Genomic DNA, 14,092 nt, shown 5'->3' with positions numbered 1-14,092 from the left:
TCGAAAATTATCGGATAATTATCTCTCTAGTTTTCACTCCGCACCCAAAAATTTGTTTTTTTTATTTATTTTAATATTTTTTTCTTTTTATGTACGCAGAAATATGTCTCATGACTGAAGATCCTACACGATGTGAGTTTTGAAAATTATCACCATATTATCATCATTTTTAAAGGTTGTGTCGGTATTACATTCTGAACCGAAGTCTTAAAATATGACTCTTCTTTGACAGCTGATTTGACAACTATGCTGCCAGGAATACTATATCTCTAAAGACTTGTTTCAGACCTGTTCAGAATACTTCACATATGTCTTTATTATTGTTATATCCCACCTGATATTCATTTATGTATGTACTTGTATGTGAGTTACCTATTCTCATTCGAAATATATTTTAAAGATGAAAAATGAAACAAAGTTGTTTCCTTTGTACTGCTGGTATTGAATTTACGTCACGCCTCTTACTTTACACAGTCGGAAGCTTACGTAACAATGGTTGATGTTAGCGGAAATTTCCGAAAATCTCTGCAACCATCAATGACGTTGTTAGCTGAGTTCACACGAATGAGCACACACAAATGCATGTAGGAAGAATTTATACTATAATACTTACAAATAAAGGGTGATCCATTTCGAGGTTAATTACTTTTTTAAAGAAAAAGTTAATGAAGAGTGTTTATTATGAATCGAAAGAACAATCTTTGGAATTTACTTTTGAAGATCATCTCTTTTGAATCTCTATCGTCCATCCGTTGAATCTAAATCTCCATGACTCATTCGAGCATTTCGACTAGTAATTAGCGAATGACACATGTGATGTTTTGCTCCAAGACCTGAATCGAAGTCCGCGTAGACTTTCGACTAACTAAGTCTAACGATGTGATATCAGGCTATCTTGATGGCCAATCGACCGGCCCAAAACGTGAAATTAGCTGTCCACCGAAGTGTTCTCTCAAACCAAGATATATTCCATACGTCAGTCTGAGTTGCTGCAAACGGCGATGAATGGACTCTTCACGGTCATCGTGTACTGCGTGCATGGTCTATTTGGTCGAATATTATTCAATAATATATCCTGGTCTTAAGATGGGTGATGGTGTTGCAAATACTGCAATCAGTAGGCCGATTATGTTAACTAGAAGTTGAGCGAGGCGCGTAAAACTGATTTTTTACAGAACGTGAAGTTGAACGATTTGTAAACATTGTCTTTCAATAATGAAAGTTGACACTACTCATGCGTAATCTGTCAAAAAAAGGTTATTGAAAAAAGTACCACTACTTGGATCACCCTACATATTTATTACTACTAATACTATTATACTATTTTTTATCGTTTGTATTTTACGATTGTGACTGTCAAAAAAATTTTGATTTTGCACCTCTTTATGTACGATTCGTATTTTGTTTGTACGCATACCTTAGGACACAAAGGCCCAGCCACAACTTACTCGCCATAAGCCGACTTCAGACTTCAGTGTCCATTATTTTGCGAATAACATCGAGACAAGTCCTATTAAACGGCGAATCCATCATTGAAAACAATTTTTGATAGAGATGTTGACTCAATATTGATGCTTGAATTCCATAACTAGTGTGCGTTTGACAGATATTTGTTTACTACCCGAAGGGTTCCTCTTACGAGTATATACTAAGTATTTTGAAGAGTCTACTTTATTATTATCTTCCGTATCTGAGTGTCATAAAGCACCTAGTGAAAGTAGTGAAGTTATAAATAAAAATTAATCTATGGGCATCCCAAAATACAGATGCCATAACCTTGCCAGCCGACTGTTGCGTTATTCACGCTTTGGAGCGTATTCATCGTATGCAGTCCACTCAGATGATTGTCGATTGAACTTCGGAGAGAAATAGTGAAGCTACGTTTCATCCATTGTCAGATATCGACGCATAAGCTTGGGCCCATTACGCTGGAACATCTCCGAATGCTGCTCCGAATCATCAACTCGTCGTTGCTGTTAGTCAAAAGTGAGCTCGCACGGTACCCACTTTCCACAGAGCTTTCTCATACTCCAATATTCATAAATGATATACATGTTCAGTTGATATCTTTAGAGTACCTCCTATCTCGAACAACTGTGTAGAACCCCATCCTTTGTTTTGATTGTTTGGTGTGGTTCACCATGAATTCCTTCTACAGTGCCAAACGACACGTCTACGTAGAAGAAGTCGTCGGAAATAACTGGAATTTTGGTAGGGAAATTTATGGATTTTTCACCACGATATGCGCCATCACGTTCCAGTACGACTGTGGAGATTTTTGGTTAAACACAGAACGAGAATCATTGCTCAGATCTTGTACTCCACCAATTGGCTTCTTTCTTCTTTATATTTTTCTTTTTTTCGAAACTGAAAGTTCCTGAAATTGTTTTTAGATTTCATTTTTTTAATATTTTGCTTGTGTTTAAAAATTTTCCTACAGGGTATGAACTATAGGACGGATTTGCTCATAAATGTAGGCGAGTTTCCTACAGCAGGCAAACGAACGCGTAACTCTGCTCAAATGAGATAATATGCAATCGTGTATTTTTTGAAAACTGACGAGTGTTTTGTGTTTGCTCCTCATGGAGATGTCAAAATTGCTGAATCCATCAGCCAATATGGTGGGTTGTATGGCGGACTGATTACTGCAAGCACTTTGCATGACAAGACGAAATTCAAGTGCAAACATATACACATATGTGACTAATCACAGTTAACGGTACTGTAATGCAGCAATTTGAGATAATACACAAAATAACAACAACAACGCAGAGCAACTATAATAACAATACAAATAAACAAGACAGTTAAACAGATGCGACTGTGAAAACAATCATGACAACCGAAACAGGATATTAGTATCCTTGGAAATATATATCTATATATTATATATAGAAAAGTTGTTACAACTCATATCCAGGACACTGTAACGGTTGTAGTTAAATGTGTGTTTGAGAAATATGAAAATAACGGTGAGTGGTTGGAGTGAATGAACACTTCTGTTGCGAAGGGGTATAAATCTTGTTGGAGTCTGTTCTGGAAACAGCGAAAAGGACATGCCGTACAGTGGCAGATAATATGAAGCACGATGATAAGAAGATATTTTACGGGCGAGTGGACGAAGAGCAAACTCCAATGAGAAACAACAACACTTACAAACAATGCAAGGACAGTAACTTCAACTTGTACGTAAACGAAAAGGATAAAGCTACTCCAGAAATATAGAAGCTTACGTTAAATAGGAGAAGCTCAAGGCTACTAGTCAGCAGAGAAAACAAGAAAAACAAGAAAATGAAACGAAATATTAGTAAGAGAGATACAAAAAGCAAAAACAAAAAAAGAACACAAGCGAATAAGGCGAATTAAATCAACAAACCAAAAGGAGCAGAAAAAAGAATGACTGCCAACTACCGAATAAATACACTAACAGATGCGCATAGTGAAGCAGCGGCGACAAAAAAACCGACAGGGAGTGTGCGAGTCAGCTGCTTAGACAGAGCTAACTGTTTGTCTATATGCCTGTCTGTCCGTACGTCTGTCTGTCGGTTTATCCGTCTGTCAGCGACACGTTTGAATGCACCGAGCGTCGCGTCAATGTGGCGTTGCTGTCATTGCCGCTGATAGATGAACTGAATGGATAGCTGGCTGGCGTTAGGACCAGTGGCAGCGGCAGTAACGGTTGTTGACTTGCTGTCCGACAGCTGGCTCAAGTTTATTGTTTTTCCGCTATTTCATTTTGTTTGTGGCGTGGAAAATATATATTTTCCGTTATGCGCTTTCCTTATTACTCGCCCGCTCATTAAGTTGTCGAGTTCTATCGCAATTTTCCCTTTTCTCTTTTGCTTGCTTTTTTGATTTATGTTGAGTGCTGGCATAGAATTGGCAAAGTGTTAAATAACAAATGTGATCGGGGTTAGAAAAATACAAATATTTTTGCGGCCGTAATATATATTTCTTGTTTGAGTAATTACTTTATGGTTTGCAGTATTATTTCAAGAGAAAAGACAAGTCTGCTATAATTACAACAAAATGCGATATTGAGATGTGAACTGTGAATATGAGTATGAGTTATATTAATTCTCGTATTAGACCGCCAGTTATATGAAATTATATGTATAATAGAGTAATATAAGTACAAAAGAGTATAGAAAGAAGTATAAAATGATTTTGGTTTGATATTCTTCGGTCAATTCGTATGACAGCTATATGCTATAGAATCGATATACGTTCGGAGATTGTACCGTTGCATTTCACTATAACTTATGCTTAATTTTGTGAATATATGTCGTCAAATAAAAGAGTTTTCCGCACAAAGACTTAATTTTTATCGATCAGTTTATATGGCGGCTATATGCTATAGTCATCCGATCTGAAGAATTTGTTCGCAGATTGTAGCGTTGCTTTGGACAATAACCCGTGCCAAATTTCGTAAAAATATCTCGTCAAATAAAAAAGTTTTCCATACAAATACTTCATTTTTATCGATCAGCTTATATGGCAGCTATATGCTATAGTCATCCGATTTGAACAATTTGTTCTTAGCTTGTAGCGCTGTTTTGAGCAATAATGTATGCCAAATCTCGTGATGATATCTTGTCGAATTAGAAGGTGTCGGTACAAGCGATTCGTTTTGATTGGCCAGTTTATATGACAGCTATAAGCTGTAGTAGTTCGATTCAGGTAATATCTTCAGGGATTATAGACTGGCCTTGAAAAATAGTCCATGCCAAATTTCATGAAAATATCTTCATTAATATAAAATTTTTCCATACCAAAACTTGATTTTGATCATTCTGTTTGTATGTATTGTGGCCCAATATTGGCGATTCCAACAAATGAGTAGTTCTTCGAAGAAACGCACGTATGCATAACTTCAGATCAATACCTCCAAACTGGAGAGACTAGTTAGTGTTTATAAAGACTGTGAGACAGACGGAAGTGGCTAAGTGAACCCTCCGTAATATTATTTTCAATTATAAGTCTTCTCAAGCTTCTCTAGTTGGATACTTTTATTTTAATACCTCTGATTTATTAATGTTATTGATTTGGAAAGGTTAACAGGTGGCAACCCAACAAAAAATAACATATTTTGTAAGTACTTTTTCAAAGAAATCACTTTAATACTCACATTGTAGCTTTGTTAATTATGTGTATTATGTTATTTAAATAGGTGGCAACGCTTTTCAGAAATATTTTTAGGAACTTCTTATTAACTAGCTTGATTTATTGTTTGCTATTATATTTTTTCAAAATTATTACTTATGTGAATTAAATTATTTAAATAGGTGGCAACGCTTTTCAGAAATATTTTTTAGGAACTTCTTATTACCTAGCTTGATTTATTGTTCATTGTTATATTTTTCAAAATTGTTAATTATGTGAATTATATTATTTAAATATGTGGCAACGCTTTTCAGAAATTTTTTTTTTGGAAACTCTTGCTATATTTATTGCTTATACATTTTTATTTTTGAAATCAGTTGGATAAACTGTTTTGATCAGCTGGCAACTCTCATTAAAAACTACTATTTTCCATAATTGACATTCGTATACCGTTGAGCATTTACCCACACAGTTTCTTCCTAAAAATAGGTCAGTGCAAAGCCTATACAAATATGTTTCGATTGTTATTTGTATTGTATTTAGATTTTTTTATTTACAATTTTTAATAGGTGGCCACATCAAAAAAAAAGAAAAATTATACCTTAAATTACTAAATTTTTACTAATGAAATAGTTATTTTTTATTATAAACATTATTATTTTTATAGAAATAAAATTTTGTAATAAGTGGCAACATCAAAAAAATCACCTTAAATGATTTAATTTTTACTAATGAAATGGTTGTTTTTATTAAAAATATTCGTATGTTTATTGAACCAATTTTTTTTAATAGGTGGCAACATCAAAGAAATGTATGTCTTAAATTATTAAATATTTGTTAACGAAGTGGTTATTGTTATTATGTACATTATTATGCTAATATTAATAACGTTTTTAGATCAGGTGGCAACGCTTCTTGAAAATATTTGCGAATATTTAGTGATATTTTAAAATTGCAATTTATTTTAGTAACAATTGAATATGTTTTACGGTTTTTACATTTTAACAACCGAATTTTAAAATTGGCAAAAAGTTGGCAACCCTCCTTTTAAATAATTTTAGAAAAAAAATCTTCTTTAAGCCAATTGTAAAAAGGATTAAATTATTTCTATTATTTTTATAAATTGTTTGAAGTAAAATTTTCTTCGTGTGGCAACTTTTTATCTGGTTAAAACCAGGAGTGTAAAAGTATTCAAACGTTTACATAAATATTTTTTTAACTTTTTACATAAAATTTCAATAATATGGATAAATTGGTATCTTGTTTAAAGCACTTATGAGAAATTAATAAATCCTTAAATTATTTTTGGCAGTACAATTTGCATCATATGGCAACCTTTTTTTTCAACTAAGCCAGTTGTGTGAAATTGCTGTGAAAATTTGCATCATGTGGCAACGTTTTTATTTTATACATATAAACCAGTTGTGATAAATTATTAGAATATTTTAATTATTTTCAATTTTTTTAAGTAAAAATTTCATCATGTGGCAACTCCTTCACACCAAGCAATAAAAATTATTCACAATATTTGTGAAACAAAACCCTTTATGTTAAATTTTGAGAGTAATTCACTCAATTCCCATACATACCATATTTGTTGGTTCGCCATTCAGCATTGCACCGAAAATACAGTTATTTATAAATATTTGCACTTTTAGCTTTATTCATATTGCTTTTGTTTGCGCGCTCCAATCAAAATATTTCATCGATTTGCAAATTCGACAATTCAATGCTTGCTGTCAATACCTTCGTGGCGCACATGGCGTATACGTAACATTTAAATGCTGCCATTGGTTGTAAATGTGAAAAAATAGTAACTGTATGCGAGGCCATGAATGCAGACACCGACACACAACTAACGAGCTATTGCTGAGTGCATGAGCGCATTCTCAGTGAAGTAGCAAAACAGATAAGATTTTATTCCATTTTTCGATACTTTTTTAAATGCTCACTCTCTCGCAGTCGCATGAAGCGCTTTTAATATTTTCTGCAGCTGTTGATTTTGTTGTGTCGTTTCACTTTGTTATTATGCCCACAACTGGTGCGGCGACAGGCAGCATAACAACTTAATAAAAGACATGTTTTTCTCACTCGTCAATAACAAAATTTATTATTGTTTTTGTAGACAACAACTCGCGATACAAATGTTATGTGAGGGAGGGAATTAAGCGAGTGATTGCCTGCAAGGAGGCGATTATTGATAATTGACCGGTCTTGGGCTTTTTATAACAGAGGAAATAGTGAAAAGGTTGCTGCTTTTTATGAAAAGTATTGCATAGCACAAGCGGCTTAGTTTTGATATTTGTTCGGGGTAACAATAAATATGCCAAAAATTTTGGTTTTTCTACATTTAGGTGCCCTTTTTTAAACTACAGACAGTTTTTGTTATAAAATGATATGTTTCCCGTTTATACTTGAATTATGTATGACACCCTGAGGACTAGTAGATAATAATGTTTTTTTTTGTTAATTAAATGTCTTGTCATTCATAAATTTAACTAAATTTATCACCACTATTGATGGTTCGATCTGGTCTTCTTTCATACAGCTTTAGCGAAGAGTTGGAAGATAGACTTTGCGAAGAGCAAATAGTTTGAAGGGTCTCTTATGGTTCACTCTGGATGAAAAGGATCTCACAATCGCATGAAGTTCTAGTCGTTGACTAATGAAAACCGACTCGCTTCCAATCGGGTGGAATCGGGATAAAAGTTCCTTCCCAAACGAGCTTATCGGCTTTCCAGTGATTCCGATGCTAGTGCCAACGCACATTCAGTAAACCATCTTTGACCGTTCGGCTATCGGAGTGAATGCACACTTCTGTCAAAGAAACTGCCCTTTGAAGCAGCCCATCGGACGCTGCAGTGGTCGGAAACTAGAGTTGATGGATAGCTCTCGACAAAATAATCCATCTCTTAACCTCCCTCTTAACTTCAAGCCATCCGTGAAAAAGCTCTCTGCACCCACAAACTCATCGCAGGAGTATGAGCAGAGAAGAATAGCCAAAAAAGGTTTCGGCTTGAAGTGATTTAGATTTTCAGGAATGCAAATGAAGTAGAGTATAAACCCACCCTCAGACACACATAAATTCAGCTTCCCTAAGTTTAATATCAGCCTCCACCGCAAAGCATCTGTCTATGTAGAATGTTACTGAGTAGCATTGATTGTATTTAATGCACTAGGGATAAGAAAGAGCGCCGTTCTCTGAACATGCTTGTGTGCGTTGTTCGAGCGACCTTCAGCTAACTACAACCCCATAAAATCTTATTGCTTTAACTGTGGTTTCATAGAGCCATTATATGAGATTTCAAACCATCTTTATGTATGTATATATATTTATTTTTGTAACACACTTTGTTTTCTTTTCTTTCAGAAGTCGCTCAAAGCAAAAAATACTTTCGCTTTGCCAACCAGTCGTCATAAAACACGCACCGAATTGAAATAACAAATCAGTGATATTAAAAAATATTTGGGTAAGTGGTTTTCTTGAAAGTTTTTGACTATATATTTGCCACTATACGTCTCTAAAATTATAACATCAGCGTGAAAATGCAGTTACTTTTCTAAGAAGCAGCCCCAAAAAATTATAAAGGGTGATTTTTTAAGAGCTTGATAACTTTTTAAAAAAAAAAAACGCATAAAATTTGCAAAATCTCATCGGTTCTTTATTTGAAACGTTAGATTGGTTCATGACATTTACTTTTTGAAGATAATTTCATTTAAATGTGCGCGGCTGCGTCTTAGGTGGTCCATTCGGAAAGTCCAATTTTGGGCAACTTTTTCGAGCATTTCGGCCGGAATAGCCCGAATTTCTTCGGAAATGTTGTCTTCCAAAGCTGGAATAGTTGCTGGCTTATTTCTGTAGACTTTAGACTTGACGTAGCCCCACAAAAAATAGTCTAAAGGCGTTAAATCGCATGATCTTGGTGGCCAACTTACGGGTCCATTTCTTGAGATGAATTGTTGTCCGAAGTTTTCCCTCAAAATGGCCATAGAATCGCGAGCTGTGTGGCATGTAGCGCCATCTTGTTGAAACCACATGTCAACCAAGTTCAGTTCTTCCATTTTTGGCAACAAAAAGTTTGTTAGCATCGAACGATAGCGATCGCCATTCACCGTAACGTTGCGTCCAACAGCATCTTTGAAAAAATACGGTCCAATGATTCCACCAGCGTACAAACCACACCAAACAGTGCATTTTTCGGGATGCATGGGCAGTTCTTGAACGGCTTCTGGTTGCTCTTCACCCCAAATGCGGCAATTTTGCTTATTTACGTAGCCATTCAACCAGAAATGAGCCTCATCGCTGAACAAAATTTGTCGATAAAAATTTTCGAACCGAACACTGATTTTGGTAATAAAATTCAATGATTTGCAAGCGTTGCTCGTTAGTAAGTCTATTCATGATGAAATGTCAAAGCATACTGAGCATCTTTCTCTTTGACACCATGTCTGAAATCCCACGTGATCTGTCAAATACTAATGCATGAAAATCCTAACCTCAAAAAAATCACCCGTTATATCATCCATCAGTCGAAAATAATTTCTCTATGGAACAAATTTCATTAATATACTATCTATGAGCAAAAAATAGTAAGACTTTGTTAATAATTTTAAAATTCTTAATTTATTCTTCAAAAACTATGTCGTCCCTCTCAAAGTAATCGCCTATGCCCCCAATACACCTGTGCCAATGTTTTTTTCAAATCCTCGAAACAGTTGTTTTCTAGAAAGACCATCAAAGCGCTTAGCGATGAATGTTTAATGTCTACAATTACCTCAAAACAGTTTCCCCGGTCGTTTGAGTTTGCTGAAAAACTAGAACTCACACGGAGTTAAATCAAGCAAACACGGTGATTGCGGCCCAATATTGGTTGAAAATTTGTAGAAAAACTCACGAAGAATCAAAGCAGTATGCGAAGTTGTATGATCGTGGTGCAAAAACCAAGAGTTGACGGCCTATAATTCCTATTACATCAAATAGTGGTCATGGTTGACAGTGTGGCCGGTCGGAAGAAATTCGGAGTGCATCCACCTCGGTAATCGAAGAGAACTGTCAACATAACCTCGATTTTTGACCAGCTTTTACGTGATTTTTTTCGGTTTCGGATCATCTTTGCCGCGATATTCGGTCGATTGATTGCCTGATTGCTGGTCGTTAGCATAGATCCAAGACTCATCGCCAGTAATACGAGGGCTGCTATATATATTTCTGGCCTAATAATGAAAATAGGAATATTTATCAACGAAAATGGTTTTATTGTTTTTCAAAATATTCTCCATCAAGATTTATACACTTTTGCATGCGCTCAAACCAATTTTCGAAGCACTTTTTCCACTCCGATTGAGACACCTCCAAAACATGGTTTTTGAATGCTTCAACAGCATCTTCTGGCGACGAAAATCGTTGACCACGCATTATTTTCTTGATGTGTTGGAATAAAAAGAAGTCGTTGGGTGCCAAGTCAGGGCTGTACGGCGGATGACCCATCAATTCGACGTTTTGGCCGGTCAAAAAGGCGCTGGTTTGAGCCGATGTGTGAGAGCTCGCATTGTCATGGTGCACAATGATTCGTCTTCTCTTGTTCGTTTTTCTAATTTCTCCGAAGACTTCAGGCAAACAAATGGTGGTGTACCACTCAGAATTGACCGTCCTACGTTGCTCAAGCGGAACAGTCGCCACATGACCAGTTTTGCCGAAGAAACAGGCGACCATTTGCTTCGAAGTGCTTCTTCCACGAACAACTTTCGTTGGATTTGGCTCGTCTTGGAAGACCCACACGGTCGATTGCTGTTTTGTTTTGTTATAAACGTCTTTTGAAGCACCGCGATCGTATTTTTTCAGCATTTCTTTACACGAAACCTTTTTTACGGCCAGGTGTTCATGCAATATCGAATGTATGCTGGTGGGAGAAATGCATAGGCATGCCTCTATCTGAAGGTATGTTACATGACGGTCTTGCATTATCAGTTCACGTACGGCATCGATGTTTTCTGGCACAACGGCTGTTTTTGGACGACCTTCACGGAATTCGTCTTTGAGCGAGCGTCGGCCACGATTGAATTCGTTGTACCAGTTTTTCACAGTGCTATAGGATGGTGCTTCATAGATTTTAGTTCATCGATGCACTCTTGTCGTGATAATCCACGTCGAAAGTTGTGAAAAATGATCGCACGAAAATGTTCACGAGTTAATTCCATTTTTTGGCCGAGATGAATTTTTTAATTCCCTGTAAATAAAACAATTCACGATTAAATGACAAAATGTTCTGAGTGATGTTATGCTAAAAAATGTCAAACTTTCCAATGGAAATGTCAGATTGCACCTGGCAACACTAGGCCAGAAATATACATCAAAGGCCCTTATACCAATACCATTGCTGCCGTAGTTTAAAGAGAGGGTTTTTCAGTGGTAGCGTTCAGTACACTATAAGTAATGAACTATTAACGGTACTGTTTGTACAGTCTGTTTGAAACGAAAAAAATACATTTGGTGCATCGTGTATTGTACTATATCCAACATGTTGTAAGAAAATCACGGTAACTTATTGTGCCAACCTCACAATAATAATATTTTTCCAATAACTCCAGCAATAAGCATTTGTAAAACCTTTGTTATGGTCACCCACACTACGTTTTGCCGCTACTACAATGGAAATCCACTGAAATTGGTGCTGCAAAATGTGCGAGTCAACCATTATATATTGTGTGTATTTGGCTTTTAAACTTATCAGCATTATTTTCAAAGATTATATGCACTTGTGCAAATTTATTTTATTTCTGCTGCTGGCGGTTGTTTTCGGTTGTGTACAGAGGATTTGCAGGGATACCTATGAAAATTTCCCAAAGAAAAAAGGAGAGCATAAAAAGAGTACACCTAACCGCACATATGTAAGTATAAACTCGTATAAAGCACAAAACCCGAACACTTTTCACTTCATTTAACTCAGTCCGAATTGCGCAAAGCTAGTGAGTTGTAAAGTTTTTTCTAGAAAATCCGGGCGAGTGTGTGCTCTCCAAGGATTAAGCGGTTTTTTGACTCATTTGTACATATGTATTTGTAGATATATGTACTTATGTATACGACGCTTAGTATATAGCGCATAACCGTAAACACAAAACGCACAAACACAGTGAGCAGGTAAACCGACCCTTGTCAAGCCAAATTTAGCCACCCACTCAACACGTGGTGAGCGCTTACCCCCGTTACTGAACCGCTACATAGTTACAGGGGGATATTTTCATGCGAATCTCCATCGTCCATTTTGGTGGTTTAACTCAATTTGACTTCATACTGCTCGAACTCAATTAATTGATTGTGTATAATATTGAATGAGGCCGCCAGCAAGTTGTTGATAACTTTGAAAACAAAAACGCTATGAATAAGTCAATTTAATGTGAGCAGTGAGAGAGTGAGGGAGAGTAAATTTGCGTATGTTTGGCAAAAATAGCAAATTCTGAAAATTTGCGGTAAAAGAAATACAATTACAGTTATGTGCTTGGTGATCACAAAGTAATGACTACCTTGGGTATAATTGTGGGTGGCAGGTGGAATATTGGACCTCGAAGAGAGTGGGTTTGTTACAATTAATTGTGAGCGAAAAATTCTACATTAAGTGACATAGTTGGGATTAATACAGAATTTTTTGAAAATATATTTAAATGATTTTTTGCGCTCCGAATTAGTGTTATTTTTCGCTATCCATTATAGAATAGAATTTTAGAATACTGTAAATTCGGTTGTCCCTTTTATTTGCTACAGAATGAGCTTGTCGTATGCATATGATTATTTTATTTACAACTATTTTGCATAGTTCTCAGAAAACCATGAACAAAGTCTTACTATTTTTTGCTCATAGTAGTATTTACTCGTTGATCAAAATTACAATGTTTGACAATTAAGTAATGAGACTGAATTTATTGTCGCGCTTGTGGTAAACCTGTGACCTTGACATTCCCTTTCTCTTTTTTTGGCATCCCTCCCGTCTCCATTGATATATGTATCATCGCTCTAGCTTGTTTAGTCCGCCTGCTGCGATAAAATTTTGCGCCAGATTAGGCGAAACAGCTTCGGAAACGTACGCTAAAATTGTAAGAGTGTATGGTGATAGTGCTCTTGGTCATGCCCAGGTGTTTCGATGCTCACAATGGTTGTCTCCGTGCCCCCCTCGCCCGAAAAAAGCTCGCATGAGCAAGTCGAAGGTGAAAATGATGATTATTGCCTTTTTTGATAGCCGTGGAATCGTCCATAAAGAATTCGTTTCACCGGGGAAAACTGTGAACCGCGTCTACTATTGCCAAGTACTCGAAACATTGCGAAAACGAGTCAACAAGGTGACTGGATCCTTCATCACGACAACGCGCCGTGTTGCAACAGCCGCCTTATTCGCCCGACATGTCAGCCTGTGACTTTTTTTGTTTCCTAAAACATCGGTTTCCTAAAAAAATCGGTGGTCAAAGGAACCTATTTTGAGTCGATCAAAAACAAAAAAAAACAAGGATACTCGCGGACGTCCCAGTCGAAGCGTTCCAGAAATGTTACGAAGTATGGAAAACGCGCTGGAATCGGTGTATAGCTGCCCAATGGGATGTCAGAGTTGTAGAATAATTTTCAAATATACGGTTTTTATGGAATTCAGTCTCATTACTTAATTGTCATACCTCGTAACCCTGACAGACTAAAAAATACCCATTTTCAAGTATTTTAATAAACAGTTTTATTATCATATAATCAAATGGACCCGTTTGAGCCAATACAAGCATGGCGATCCTTAATCCTATGTTTTATATATAAACCCCCAAACTTTCTTTTAAGCACAGCGAGTTGTTGCTTGGCCATAGTGGAGATTTATATGCAGGAATCACAACGAATTTCCGTCCCAAAAAAGCAAGATTTCTTAAATGTGTCATTTTGTTATTTTGATATTATATTTCAAAAATTTTGCTTTCTAAAATAATTTTAAGCTGCCTCCTTTTAAGATGATTTTTACTG

At 36.1% G+C, this 14,092-nt stretch overlaps 1 protein-coding gene across 2 annotated transcripts in view; it reads left to right on the top strand.

Annotated features, from left to right (window-relative positions):
- Nucleotides 1–8,471: 8,471 nt before the first annotated feature.
- LOC105230093 (uncharacterized) overlaps nucleotides 8,472–14,092 on the top strand; it is a 359,356-nt gene continuing 353,735 nt past the window's right edge. For both annotated transcript variants that reach the window (XM_011210682.4, XM_049458741.1), the window contains exon 1: nucleotides 8,472–8,573. The gene's annotated coding sequence lies outside the window, so the exon portion shown is untranslated. The remainder of the gene's footprint in view (nucleotides 8,574–14,092) is intronic.

This window comes from Bactrocera dorsalis, chromosome 5 (assembly GCF_023373825.1).
Source record: "Bactrocera dorsalis isolate Fly_Bdor chromosome 5, ASM2337382v1, whole genome shotgun sequence".
Taxonomy (NCBI): Eukaryota; Metazoa; Arthropoda; class Insecta; order Diptera; family Tephritidae; genus Bactrocera; species Bactrocera dorsalis.
The sequence above is the reverse complement of the archived record's forward strand: the minus strand, read 5'-3'. Positions and strand labels throughout refer to the sequence as shown.